General features: G+C 46.0%; 1 pseudogene across 1 annotated transcript; it reads left to right on the forward strand.

Moving 5' to 3' along the window:
• Window positions 1–720: 720 nt before the first annotated feature.
• Window positions 721–12,893, forward strand: LOC311123722 (indian hedgehog B protein-like; annotated as a pseudogene). Its single transcript has 3 exons — window positions 721–1,063; window positions 2,775–3,036; window positions 12,168–12,893. The product of its transcript is annotated as an indian hedgehog B protein-like (transcript).
• The last annotated feature ends 2,261 nt before the right edge of the window (window positions 12,894–15,154 follow it).

The raw sequence follows: 15,154 nt of genomic DNA on the forward strand, positions 1-15,154 counted from the left end.
CTAGGGGGGGGGGGGGGGGGGGGGGCAGAACCTGTGGTGGTGCCATGGGTGTAGAGGACGGGGCAGTGGCACTACAGTGACCCGATGGGCGGAGTGGCAGAGACGATAGAAGTGCAGGACTGGCAGGGTGCGGTCTCGAGTGGCAACTGATCGCTCGGTTTCCCTCAAATTCCCAATTCAATTGGAAAGGCAAAGCGGAAGCATGCCCCATTGAGAAGAAACCTTTGGAGTCCGGGGACAAACAGACAAGAAGGAGAAACCCCAGAACCATCAGTGTTCCTCCTCGTTGGACATTGACAGCTCTTCAGTGGCAAACCACAGCATCAAGAAGACAATCTGCGACCACTGCTCACTAAAGAAGATCGACTTTGAACCTTTTGTTTAAATAAACTGACTTTACAACTCCATGCCCATATCTGTTGAGTCCCGACGAGAAGAAAGAAGTTACAGTTATTCGCAGCTTTTGGACAACACCGGACGCGGACGACAGAGACATTGAACCTTTACCCCGCTGTCTTTCCATAAAACGCATTCGGCTAAGTTAATGTATTTTTTGGCTTTTACGGACAGTTGCTGTGCGCACGGATGATGGCGTGGATTAGTCCGATACAATATTAAAGATTCTGGCCCCTACCCCCCATCCCTTACCCCGTGGGGGAACAAGAAGCATCCAGGGGGAGGGGGTAGCTTGAGACACCACGGCGACCCGGTGCCACCTTACCACTCCGCATCGGAGTGCCCGGCCCGGCCGGTCTGGTTGGGATGCGTCTCTCCGTGCTTGTGGGCCTCTTCATCGGGTGCGCCCTGCTTCTCGCACCTGTAACCCGAGGGATGTGGGCCGGGGAGGGGATATGGCAAGAGACGTCCGCCGAAGAAGCTCACACCCCTCGCTTATAAGCAGTTCAGTCCAAACGTTGCGGAGAAAACACTGGGCGCCAGTGGCAGACACGAAGGGAAAATAACGAGAAATTCAGACCGCTTCAAAGAGCTTATACCCAACTATAACACTGATATCATATTTAAAGATGAGGAGAATACGGCCGCGGATCGACTTATGACCCAGGTGAGAAGCAGGCATGGGGTTTTAAAACGTCATCTGATGTTTTTATCCCACTTTGACAGCTGTAGTTTTGAGAGCGTCTGTTTGCACTTTGTTAAATGTTTAAACCGTTACTTCAAACTTTATTGATTTTCAGCGCTTTCATCTGTGTTTTGGTTCAACGGATTTCTGTTGACAGTTGAAAATGAGGCTAGTCTACACGTCATTCTGTGGGTTATATTGCAACACTGTAACTAACCTCCTTTTAGATGTTTAGCTTGTGCTAACTTGTCTCCTGTTTTAGAGATAAATTAGGCTACGCATGCACGTGGATATCAGCAAAACAAAAGGGAACGAATTTAATGAATTGATAACTGGTTGAATTTTATCGATCATAATATATCCAAATCTATTTCAAACGTTGCTATATAACCCTTCTCAAACATGTCTAATATGTATAATATCTCTAAATGATAGAACTATTTTCAAAGGCTCTTGTTATACATGTTGAGTGGACAGTGAAATGATGCATGGATTATATGTTTGAAAAGCTCGCGGTTTATTTGCAGACTTGTTCATCGAAACCTCTCTGATCTCGTCTAAAAACAAGACCATCGAGAAACACAAGACATAACATGTCAATACTTATCTCTATTTTATTGGGAGGCAAACATACAGGAGCATAGCAAATAATGTGTAAAGAGAATACATGTCTGTAGTCTACATGTCTATGGCACTTTGACCACTTGTGACAACAGCTCAAATCAAATTAAATTGTATTGGTCACATACACATATTTAGCAGATGTTATTGAGGGTGTAGCGTAAAGCTCAGCAGCCTTTATGTGTTTATGATATATAGTCTTTGTATTTAGTTGTTTCCCTGTGAGATTTTCATTAATCGTTTTATTACATTTACGGTATATATTTGATTATATATAATGTTTTATTTATATAATGTAATTTGTTCTTCCTCTTCTATGTAGTGTTTTCTCAAGTCTTTTATGTTGTATTTAGTTCATATGTATGCATATAGACCTAGTCCAATGCTTCACCTACATGTTTTTGTTCTGTGTAAATGTCTATTTCTATGTTATCAGTTTGTATCTGTGTTTTTCTCTGTCATAACCATCATGTCTGTTTGTTATCAGTTTGTATTTGTGTTTTTCTCTGTCATAACCATCATGTCTGTTTGTTATCAGTTTGTATCTATTTTCTTGTTCTACTGTGGTTCCATTACTACCATTGCCTCTTACTCTAATATCCTATTATGGTAGTCATCCCTCTCTCTCCTTTCTCTCCCCCAGCGTTGTTAGTCATCCCTCTCTCTCCTTTCTCTCCCCCAGCGTTGTTAGTCATCCCTCTCTCTCCTCTCTCTCCCCCAGCGTTGTTAGTCATCCCTCTCTCTCCTCTCTCTCCCCCAGCGTTGTTAGTCATCCCTCTCTCTCCTCTCTCTCCCCCAGCATTGGTAGTCATCCCTCTCTCTCCTCTCTCTCCCCCAGTGTTGTTAGTCATCCCTCTCTCTCCTCTCTCTCCCCCAGCGTTGGTAGTCATCCCTCTCTCTCCTCTCTCTCCCCCAGCGTTGGTAGTCATCCCTCTCTCTCCTCTCTCTCCCCCAGCGTTGGTAGTCATCCCTCTCTCTCCTCTCTCTCCCCCAGCGTTGTTAGTCATCCCTCTCTCTCCTTTCTCTCCCCCAGCGTTGGTAGTCATCCCTCTCTCTCCTCTCTCTCCCCCAGCGTTGTAAAGACAAGCTGAACTCCCTGGCCATCTCTGTGATGAACATGTGGCCTGGGGTGAAGCTGAGAGTGACAGAGGGCTGGGACGAGGACGGACACCACTCAGAGGACTCCCTCCATTATGAGGGACGGGCGGTGGACATCACCACCTCAGACCGGGACAGGAACAAATACGCCATGCTGGCTCGCCTGGCCGTGGAGGCTGGCTTCGACTGGGTCTATTACGAGTCCAAGGCCCACGTGCACTGCAGTGTCAAATCAGGTAGGGCGATGGGATTACAAACACACACACACACACACACACACACACACACACACACACACACACAGAGAGAGAAAGCAGCCCTGCATCATATAAGTGAGACACCTTGTGTGGCAACATGCAGTACATGTGATTGAAGTCTCAGACCGTGCTGGCTCGTTCAGAGATGGTTTCTGTCTGTTGGGGAGAGACTAGAATTATGCAGGCTAAACGAAGTGGTCATGTTGTAACCCTTGGTTGATTGGTTGAGAGGCTGTAGAGCAATCACCACCATTATAGCCTATCAGGGGAGGACAGGAGTCTGCAGGCAATCAATTAGGGGAAGGGGTTAGGTAGGATTTGGACCTTGACCCGGGGTCTGGGGTACTAGGGTTTCACAGTACGCTCTTAGAAAGAAGGGGTTCCAGAAGAGTTATTCTGCCGTCCTCATAGGAGAAGCCTTTTGGGTTCCATGTAGAACCTTCTTTAGAATAACTGAAATTATTTTCAAATCGTTTCTTTCTGAACAGACCCATAATTCTTTTTAGTTCCGAACCGGCAAAATAAAGTTCTAAACTGTTCTGAACCCCAAAAAAAAGTAACGGTTTACATTGTTCCTTTCTGAAACCTTTTTAACATTTAGCTGGACATGATATTACTTCACCAATCAGCGTGGATAGAGCAGCTTGCTATGGAATGGGCTATAGTTCTTCATATGCGTTGGACAGACAAGTGTAGGGCGCAAGATGCGACTGAAATGTTGCGGGTGAGGAGAGAGCGAGAGAGGGTGGAGGAGGAGGCTTGGCTTGAAGCACTGGGCATCTTATGAAATGCATTATATGGTCCACAGAATTACAGTGCCTTCAGAAAGTATTCACACTCCTTGACTTTTTCCCACATTTTGTTGTGTTACAGCCTGAATTTAAAATGGATTAAATGTAGATGGTTTTTGTCACTGGCCTACACACAATACCCCATAATGTCAAAGTGGAGTTATGATTATAGCTAATTTTACAAATTAATTAAGTATTCAAATTCAACCCCTTTGTTATGGAAAGCCTAAATACGTTCAGGAATAAAAATGTGCTTAACAAGTCACATAATAAGTTGCATGGACTCACTCTGTGCGCAGTAATAGTGTTTAACATCTCTGTACCCCACACATACAATTATTTGTATAGTCCCTCAGTCGAGCACTGAATTTCAAACACAGATTCAACCATAAAGACATGGAAGGTTTTCCAATGCCTCTCAAAGAAGGGCACCCATTGGTAGATGGGTAAAATAAAATAAAAGCAGACAATCAATATCCCTTTGAGCTAGGTGAAGTTATTAATTACACTTTAGATGGTGTATCAATACGCTCAGTCACTACAAAGATGCAGGCGTCCTTCCTAACTCAGTTGCCAGAGAGGAAGGAAACCGCTCAGGGATTTCACCATTAGGCCAATGGTGAGTTTAAAACAGTTACAGAGTTGAATGGCTTTGATAGGAGAAAACTGAGGATGGATCAACAACATTGTAGTTACTCCACAATACTAACCTAAATGACAGAGTGAAAAGAAAGAAGTAGAGCATAAAAAAGATTCCAAAACATGCTTCCTGTTTGCAACAAGGCAAAGTAATATTGCAAAACATTTGGCAAAGCAATTCACTTTTTGTCCTGAATACAAAGTGTTATGTTTGAGGCAAATCCAATACAACACATTACTGAGTACCACTCTCAATATTTTCAAACATAGTGGTGGCTGCATCATGTTACGGGTATTGCTTGTAATCGTTAAGGACTAGGGGAGTTTTTCAGGACAAAAAAATAAACGGAATGGAGCTAAGCACAGGCAAAATCCTAGAGGAAAACCTGGTTCAGTCTGCTTTCCACCAGACACTGGTAGATGAATTCACCTTTCAGCAGGACAATAGCTTAAAACACAAGGCCAAATCTACACTGGAGTTGGCAGAGTTACAGTTTTGACTTAAATCAACTTGAAAATCTATGGCCTGAAAGTAGTTTTCTATCAATGATAGACAACCAATTGGACAGAGCTTGAAGAATTTTGAAAAGACTAATGGGCAAATATTGCACAACTCAGATGTGGAAAGTTCTTAGAGACTTACCCAGAAAGACTCACAGCTGTAATTGCTGCCAAAGGTGCTGATACAAAGTATTGACTCAGGGTTGTAAATACTTATGTAAATGAGATATTTCTGTATTTCATTTTCAATACATTTGCTAACATTTCTAAACATGTTTTCTTTCACTTTGTCAGTATGGGATATTGTGTGTAGATGGGTGAGAAAAACAATCTATTTAATCCATTTTGAATTCAGGCTGTAACACAACAAAAGGTGGAGTAAGTCAAGGGGTATGAATACTTTCTAAAGGCACTGTATGCCTACAGAGGAGCGTCTTCTATGAAGGAACTTTGAATATCTTTGAACTTCCTGGTTTAACATTGGACCAGAGCTAACAAGCTTGTGTGTGCAGAGCGGCACCAGAATTAAAATAAAAACATGTCTTACCTTTTTGTAGTTAATAAATCCAATGTTTAACATGATAGCTGTAGTATCCTTAACTAATAATGAAAAAGTGAATCCATTCTTCTCTAATTTTCTGAATCACGCTTGTAACGTCAGTAGGTAGCTTTAGAAGGGGAGGGGGAGGGGCCTACAAACACACACTGGCACAGATTTCCAGCTTGCGTTTTTTATTTTTGTGGGACTGGAAATAAATTCCCAGAATGTTATTAACCGGTTCCCATGCTTTTAAAATAATGGTTCTGTTCCGGAACAGTATAGATCACTTTCGTTCCCGGTTCTGATTCTGTGCCTAGAAAAAATTTAGTGGGCACAGCAGAAGAACCTTTTAACTCCTTACACTGGTGGAAATTGGCCTGTATGGATAGGACCCAATGTAAATGTTTCTAACAGAATAACTATAAAAAGCAAATGCATGACCATGGTAGCAATTAAAAGAGAACAGTTTGGAGATTACTGGGAAATTATCAGACCCAAGGTGAGGACAACGGTTCACCTGACACAAGACTGAATCCAAACATTACACTGTTGATTTGATGTGCATTTTACATTTACTGTACTTTTCACAGCATTTGTTGATAACGAAATCTGAAAATACTCTGGATATATTCAGTAACATAACTTGTATTTTTTGTTTGGAACACAGCCCTGCGTCCCCACCATCCCACAATTACTGTTGTTTACGCAATCCAAAAACATTCCATTATAAATCGCGATCTGGGGCAGGGGGGCATCATTTGAAAGCTTATTCTACTATTTCCAACACGGCCAGCTAAGTTTTGATCAAATACGATCTTACATTTACATTTACATTGAAGTCATTTAGCAGACGCTCTCATCCAGAGCGATTTATAAATTGGACACGGTACAAATCTTACCGTGTTAGGCTTTCAAAAGGCGCTTCAGACAAACAGTTCGTAATTTTGATGCACATAGAATGGAGTCATGAGTGCATTTAAGTGTGTGTTCCGAGACTAGTTTTCTTCAAAAATACGACAAACATTCTGCTCAGGACAACCCAGGGTATAACACATGTCATCTTGTAACTGTGGATCAAACATAGGCTCATTCTGTTCAGGACAACCCAGGGTATAACACCGAAGCACAGTTCCCGCTCAGCCCAGTCAAAGCTATTCGCTGCTCTGGCACCCCAATGGTGGAACAAGCTCCCTCACGACGCCAGGACAGCGGAGTCACTCACCACCTTCCGGAGACACTTGAAACCCTACCTCTTTAAGGAATACCTGGAATAGTATAAAAGTAATCCCCCCTTACCCCCCCCCCAAAAAAAATAAAAAAAATAAAAAAAATAAATAAATAATAATAAACATATTGTAAAGTGGTTATCCCACTGGCTATCATAAGGTGAATGCACCAATGTGTAAGTCGCTCTGGATAAGAGCGTCTGCTAAATGACGTAAATGTAAATGTAATATAACATATAATTAAGTGATAATGCCCGAGAACCGGTGTTTGTTGGATATATTGGTACGGGTGTACCAATATATCCAAGTCCAAACCGTGCCAATATATCCTCCAAACACCGGCTTCGAGGGAATTATCACTTTTATACAACGGGTTACCAACATATTCAAATAATGATTGACATATTTTCATTAAAAAACGTTTATTTTGATTAATTAATTAATACTATTTCATCCTTACACAAGATATAGTCCCGACACAAATCTAGGGTTGCTAGAGACGCGGCCCAGTCGTTCAGTCTTTTTGTTCTGTATCTATGGACGCGACCCAGTCGACCCAATGTTCCATTGCCATACTGGCTGGCAACGTTCTTATCCCTTGCTTGCTAGCTAGCCAACTATGGCTAATTTACAGTCACATCAAAAAGTGCAGCCAGAATAACAGCAAAGTAGCCCGCATTTGCATTTGTTTAAGCTGTTTTCTAGTGACATTTATTTGGACATCCATAACAATGAGCTAATGAGGCGCGATTTCGCCTGTCATAGAAAATGAGCTCACTCGTCAGGACACTGTTGTTCAGAGGAGCTAGCCAACAACACAGCTAACACAATCACTTCAACCTGAAGCTGGAAAGACTGCAAATTAGCTGTGTTTCGTTTGACCTTTTTTCAATTAACGTTTTTTTGTATACAGTGAGGGAAAAAAGTATTTGATCCCCTGCTGATTTTGTACGTTTGCCCACTGACAAAGACATGATCAGTCTATAATTTTAATGGTAGGTTTATTTGAACAGTGATAGACAGAATAACAACAAAAAAATCCAGAATCCAGAAAAACACATGTCAAAAATGTTATAAATTGATTTGCATTTTAATGAGGGAAATAAGTATTTGACCACCTCTCAATCAGAAAGATTTCTGGCTCCCACGTGTCTTTTATACAGGTAACGAGCTGAGACTAGGAGCACACTCTTAAAGGGAGTGCTCCCAATCTCAGCTTGTTACCTGTATAAAAGACACCTGCCCACAGAAGCAATCAATCAATCAGATTCCAAACTCTCCACCATGGCCAAGACCAAAGAGCTCTCCAGGGATGTCAGGGACAAGATTGTAGACCTACACAAGGCTGGAATGGGCTACAAGACCATCGCCAAGCAGCTTGGTGAGAAGGGGACAACAGTTGGTGCGATTATTTGCAAATGGAGAAACCCAAAATAACTGTCAATCTCCCTCGGCCTGGGGCTCCATGCAAGATCTCACCTCGTGGAGTTGCAATGATCATGAGAATGGTGAGGAATCAGCCCAGAACTACACGGGAGGATCTTGTCAATGATCTCAAGGCAGCTGGGACCGTAGTCACCAAGAAAACAATTGGTAACACACTACGCCGTGAAGGACTGAAAGCACATATACAGGCCCCACTGAAGTTTGCCAATGAACATCTGAATGATTCAGAGGAGAACTGGGTGAAAATGTTGTGGTCAGATGAGACCAAAATGGAGCTCTTTTGCATCAACTCAACGTATTTGGAGAAAGAGGAATGCTGCCTATGACCCTAAGAACACCATCCCCACCGTCAAACATGGAGGTGGAAACATTATGCTTTGGGGGTGTTTTTCTGCTAAGGGGACAGGACAAATTCACCGCATCAAAGGGACGATGGACGGGGCCATGTACTGTCAAATATTGGGTGAGAACCTCCTTCCCTCAGCCAGGGCATTGAAAATGGGTCGTGGATGGGTATTCCAGCATGACAATGACCCAAAACACATGGCCAAGGCAACAAAGGAGTGGCTCAAGAAGAAGCACATTAAGGTCCTGGAGTGGCCTAGCCAGTCTCCAGACCTTAATCCCATAGAAAATCTGTGGAGGGAGCTGAAGGTTCGAGTTGCCAAACGTCAGCCTCGAAACCTTAATGACTTGGAGAAGATCTGCGAAGAGGAGTGGGACAAAATCCCTCCTGAGATGTGTGCAAACCTGGTGGCCAACTACAAGAAACATCTGACCTCTGTGATTGCCAACAAGGGTTTTGCCACCAAGTACTAAGTCATGTTTTGCAGAGGGGTCAACTACTTATTTCCCTCATTAAAATGCAAATCAATTAATAACATTTTTGACATGCGTTTTTTTCTGGATTTTTTTGTTGTTATTCTGTCTCTCACTGTTCAAATAAACCTACCATTAAAATTATAGACTGATCATGTCTTTGTCAGTGGGAAAACGTATAAAATCAGCAGGGGATCAAATACTTTTTTCCCTCACTGTTTATCCATAAAAATTATGCCAGCTGATTCATGATTTCGACTGACTGAGAAACGCTGCCATCTTGTCTGTCTCGTCCCGACTCCCGACACGTTCATTACTATGGGACAGCTGGAGATCGAATTAGAATAATGAAACAATGTTGCAAATGTCGGAGAGACAGACAGCAAGGTGTATACAAATCTCCGCTGTTGAAAACTAAATGTTAGTCTAAAAGAAATGTGAGAGAATGTCTAGATGCTTTCTATAGTGGAGATCAAGTTTATAAATTGCCTGGCTGGGCTGATGAGACAGTGGATTGCGCAGTCAGAGGGAACAGAGTAAATAGGCATTTTAACGTCATAGATTTAGCCGGTGGCAACTTGTGGAATAGACACCGGCTGGAATGCGGTTTTAACCAATCAGCATTCAGAATTAGACCCACCCGTTGTATAACACGTCATCCTTGTAACTGCGGATCAAACCTAGTGATCATAAACATTGATACTGTAAATCACATGAGTTTTCAAATATGGAAATGTGAAGTGCACATTTGGACTCATGAGTGTGTGGTTTGCTCGTACGACATCAAAGCAGTATTTATTATCCTCAACGTCTCATCTTTCAGAACAAAGTCTCATCTTCAGACTCCTCTCAAATTAAAGCATTCCCCTCACTCAGACAACAAAAAAATTGCTCCAAAGTTTCCCAGATAGCGGGAGGGACGGAGGCATCTTGTCACACGCGGCGCTCAACTTTAGAACAGCTGTCAGCGTAGTCTGTAGATGATCTGTAGAGGATCACAGATGATACACCCAAATCAGGATTTTCTCTGAGATGATGATTGTGGTGATTGAGACGTGTACACTACTCTCTAAGTATTGTGTTGTCTGTGTGGATTGTCTTGTTTTCACAAAAGCTCTTAAGTTTGAACTGGAGTAGTTGTCTGTAGCAGTTTAGGGATATGTTAGTGGAGGGAGAGGCCCCACCCTAAGAGTCAGTGACAGTTAACTGATTAACATTCTCCTTTTGTTTCCCTGTCGTGTTTTCTCTCAGTCCCCCTTGTCCCCCTGGTCTCCCTGGTCTCCCTGTTCTCCCTGGTCTCCCTGTTCTCCCTGTTCTCCCTGTTCTCCCTGGTCCCCCTGTTCTCCCTGGTCTCCCCTGGTCCCCCTGTTCTCCCTGTTCTCCCTGTTCTCCCTGGTCCCCCTGTTCTCCCTGGTCTCCCCTGGTCTCCCTGGTCTCCCTGGTCCCCCTGGTCTCCCTGGTCCCCCTGGTCTCCCTGGTCCCCCTGGTCCCCCTGTTCTCCCTGTTCTCCCTGTTCTCCCTGGTCTCCCCTGGTCTCCCTGGTCTCCCTGGTCCCCCTGGTCTCCCTGGTCCCCCTGTTCTCCCTGGTCTCCCTGGTGCCCCTGTTCTCCCTGTTCTCCCTGGTCTCCATGGCCCCCCTGTTCTCCCTGGTCTCCCTGGTCCCCCTGTTCTCCCTGGTCTCCCTGGTCCCCCTGTTCTCCCTGGTCCCCCTGTTCTCCCTGGTCTCCCTGGTCCCCCTGGTCTCCCCTGGTCCCCCTGGTCTCCCTGGTCTCCCCTGGTCCCCCTGTTCTCCCTGGTCTCCCTGGTCCCCCTGGTCTCCCTGGTCCCCCTGGTCTCCCCTGGTCTCCCCTGGTCTCCCTGTTCTCCCTGGTCCCCCTGGTCTCCCTGGTCCCCCTGTTCTCCCTGGTCTCCCTGGTCTCCCTGGTGCCCCTGTTCTCCCTGTTCTCCCTGGTCCCCCTGTTCTCCCTGGTCCCCCTGTTCTCCCTGGTCCCCCTGTTCTCCCTGGTCTCCCTGGTCTCCCCTGGTCTCCCCTGGTCTCCCTGGTCTCCCTAGGTCTCCCTGGTCTCCCTGGTCCCCCTGTTCTCCCTGGTCTCCCTAGGTTTCCCTGGTCTCCCTGGTCTCCCTGTTCTCCCTGGTCTCCCTAGGTCTCCCTGGTCTCCCTAGGTCTCCCTGGTCCCCCTGGTCTCCCTAGTCTCCCTAGGTCTCCCTGGTCTCCCTGGTCTCCCTAGGTCTCCCTGTTCTCCCTGTTCTCCCTGGTCTCCCTGGTCACCTTTCTCAGATCTCTAATCTCATCAGTCTTATCACTTGGCTTTGGTACTTACCCTTCACAAATATTTGTATTTGGTCCCACTGGAGAGTTGAGACTGCCATTCCAGTGCCTTAGGCTTCATCCCAAATAGTATCCTATCCCTTCATCCCTACATAGTGCACTACTTTAGACCCTGCTCTGTGTAGGGAATAGGGTGCCATTTGGAATGACGCCTTTACCTGTCTCACACTGGGACTTCTAATTAATTCCAGTGGAAGTGGAGTTTAGTCATTGGGTCACTCGTTAGCTGCTAATGCATTTCCCCTGAATGTTGAGCAAAGTTGAGTTGAAAAGGAGAGATAGGTAAGTGTGAGGAATGGCTTTTTAAATGTTTACCATCACACAAACACACAGCCCGTCTCTGGCTGCCAATGTTTCAGTGGAAGGTTGTTTGTGAGGAGTATGTGTTTAAATGAAGAGTGTGTGTGGGTGTGAGTGGGTGGGTGTGGGTGGGTGGGTGTGGGTGTGGGTGTGTGTGGGTGGGTGTGGGTGGGTGCATGTGTACTCGCTTGTGTGCAACAGTGCGTGCGCGCGTGTGTATCGACAGAGAACCTTCAAGTCTTCAAAAGCTGTAATGTTGACCTCAATCGAAAGGTCTTGGTGTTTCCTTAAACGCTGAACACAAAACTATCATGGAATGTATGTGTTGGGCCTTTGAAACGTGGGATTTGAACTAGGTATCATAGACCAGACCACTGACCTACTGAGAGAACCTCTTTACGTCATCCACCTTCATATCAGCTATTGTGTTCCAAAGTCTACAGTTCTTAACAGAGCCCTCAATAAGACCCTATCTCTTCTCTCTCTCTCCCCCCCCCACACTCCTTCCCCTCTCTCAGAGCACTCCGTAGCAGCTAAGACCGGGGGTTGTTTCCCGGGTCGTTCTCTGGTCACCCTGGAGGACGGGAGCAGCAGGGCGGTGCAGTACCTCCGGCCAGGTGACCGGGTCCTGGCCTCCCCAGGGGCTGACGGCAGGGGGAGCGCAGGAGAGCTCGTCTACAGTGAGTTCCTCACCTTTCTGGACCACGAGCCTGCAGCGAGGAAACAGTTCTACGTGTTGGGAACAGAGACGGGAGCAAACCTGACCCTCACCGCGGCTCATCTTGTGTTTGTGACCGAGAGGAACTGTTCAGTGGGGGAATCGTTCAACGGGGCTGTCATGCGGACTATGTACGCCAGCGACGTACGGCCAGGGCAGTGTGTGCTGACTGCAGGTGGAGCAGGGGGAGACAAGGGACCACAGGCCCACCTCTCCCCAGTCGCCTGGGTCCATATCCAGGTGGACACCGGGGCCTTCGCCCCCCTGACAGGCCACGGCTCACTGGTGGTGGACGGTGTCTTAGCCTCGTGCTACGCTGCTGTGGACCAGCACCACCTAGCCCACTGGGCCTTTGGTCCCCTCCGCCAGCTCTACAGCTGGACTGGGCTTGGGACTATGAAGGGAGATGGACTACACTGGTACTCACGGGTCCTGCATTGGATAGGAACGTTCCTACTGGACCCTGGACACTTCCACCCCTGGGGGATGGTCACGCATGATGTGGAGAGATAGAGAGAGAGAACAGAGAGACTGGGTAGAGAAGAGAGAGAACAGAGAGACAGGTTAGAGAACAGAGAGACAGCTTAGAGAACAGAGAGACAGGGTAGAGAACAGAGAGACAGGGTAGAGAACAGAGAGACAGGGTAGAGAACAGAGAGACAGGGTAGAGAACAGAGAGACAGGGTAGAGAACAGAGAGACAGGGTAGAGATCAGAGAGACAGGGTAGAGAACAGAGAGACAGGGTAGAGAACAGAGAGACAGGGTAGAGAACAGAGAGACAGGGTAGAGAACAGAGAGACAGGGTAGAGAACAGAGAGACAGGGTAGAGAACAGAGAGACATGGTAGATATCAGAGAGACAGGGTAGAGAACAGAGAGACAGGGTAGAGAAAAGAGAGACAGGGTAGAGAACAGAGAGACAGGGTAGAGAACAGAGAGACAGGGTAGAGAACAGAGAGAACAGAGAGACAGGGTAGAGAACAGAGAGACAGGGTAGAGAACAGAGAGACATGGTAGAGATCAGAGAGACAGGTTAGAGAACAGAGAGAACAGAGAGACAGGGTAGAGAACAGAGAGACAGGGTAGAGAACAGAGAGACAGGGTAGAGAACAGAGAGACAGGGTAGAGAACAGAGAGACAGGGTAGAGAACAGAGAGACAGGTTAGAGAACAGAGAGACAGGGTAGAGAACAGAGAGACAGGGTAGAGAACAGAGAGACAGGGTAGAGAACAGAGAGACAGGGTAGAGAACAGAGAGACAGGGTAGAGAACAGAGAGACAGGGTAGAGAACAGAGAGACAGGGTAGAGAACAGAGAGACAGGGTAAAGAAACAGAGAGACAGGGTAGAGAACAGAGAGACAGGGTAGAGAACAGAGAGACAGGGTAGAGAACAGAGAGACAGGGTAGAGAACAGAGAGACAGGGTAGAGAACAGAGAGACAGGGTAGAGATCAGAGAGACAGGGTAGAGAACAGAGAGACAGGGTAGAGAACAGAGAGACAGGGTAGAGAACAGAGAGACAGGGTAGAGAACAGAGAGACAGGGTAGAGAACAGAGAGACAGGGTAGAGAACAGAGAGACAGGGTAGAGAACAGAGAGACAGGTTAGAGAACAGAGAGACAGGGTAGAGAACAGAGAGACAGGGTAGAGAACAGAGAGACAGGGTAGAGAACAGAGAGACAGGGTAGAGAACAGAGAGACAGGGTAGAGAACAGAGAGACAGGGTAGAGAACAGAGAGACAGGGTAGAGAACAGAGAGACAGGGTAGAGAACAGAGAGACAGGGTAGAGAACAGAGAGACAGGGTAGAGAACAGAGAGACAGGGTAAAGAAACAGAGAGACAGGGTAGAGAACAGAGAGACAGGGTAGAGAACAGAGAGACAGGGTAGAGAACAGAGAGACAGGGTAGAGAACAGAGAGACAGGGTAGAGAACAGAGAGACAGGGTAGAGATCAGAGAGACAGGGTAGAGAACAGAGAGACAGGGTAGAGAACAGAGAGACAGGGTAGAGAACAGAGAGACAGGGTAGAGAACAGAGAGACAGGGTAGAGAACAGAGAGACAGGGTAGAGAACAGAGAGACAGGGTAGAGAACAGAGAGACAGGGTAGAAAACAGAGAGACAGGGTAGAGAACAGAGAGACAGGGTAGAGAACAGAGAGACAGGGTAGAGAACAGAGAGACAGGGTAGAGATCAGAGAGTACAAGTCTGTGTATAAAAAATTGTAATAGAAATCTCTGGAACCACATAACAGATTACTGTAGCAGCATCCTGACGCCTTTCAGAGAGACTTGTGCATTACAGTCCAGGGAGAAACATTAGCCTCAATAGTTGAGGCCATTCTGACCATATGCCTTCCTTTTCTCAGGACCTAGACACGCAACACTGGAATATGAACACACACATACACACACATTACACACACACATACACACACTGCATACACACACACATACACACACTGCATACACACACATACACACACACATACACACTGCATACACACACACATACACACACTGCACACAAACATGAGGCAAACAGGAATAGACAGTGCCTTATTATGAAAGCAGTCACACTCAGGTAAGAGCATGGGGAGAGGGGGGAGGTCTTCAGGAGCATTCCAGGAGCATTCCAGGAGCATTCCAGGAGTTCTGTGTTCTAATCAAAACTTCACTAAAAGGGTTCATGATTTTCATGAGGAATAGATGTTTACCTGGCTAGCACAGTACATATTGGTCTGTACAGGTGTTTGAAAGCTCATGTCTGTCAGTAAGTCTGTATTGTTC

Source organism: Coregonus lavaretus, assembly GCF_964263955.1.
Source record: "Coregonus lavaretus genome assembly, contig: HAP1_SCAFFOLD_2459, whole genome shotgun sequence".
Lineage (NCBI taxonomy): Eukaryota > Metazoa > Chordata > Actinopteri > Salmoniformes > Salmonidae > Coregonus > Coregonus lavaretus.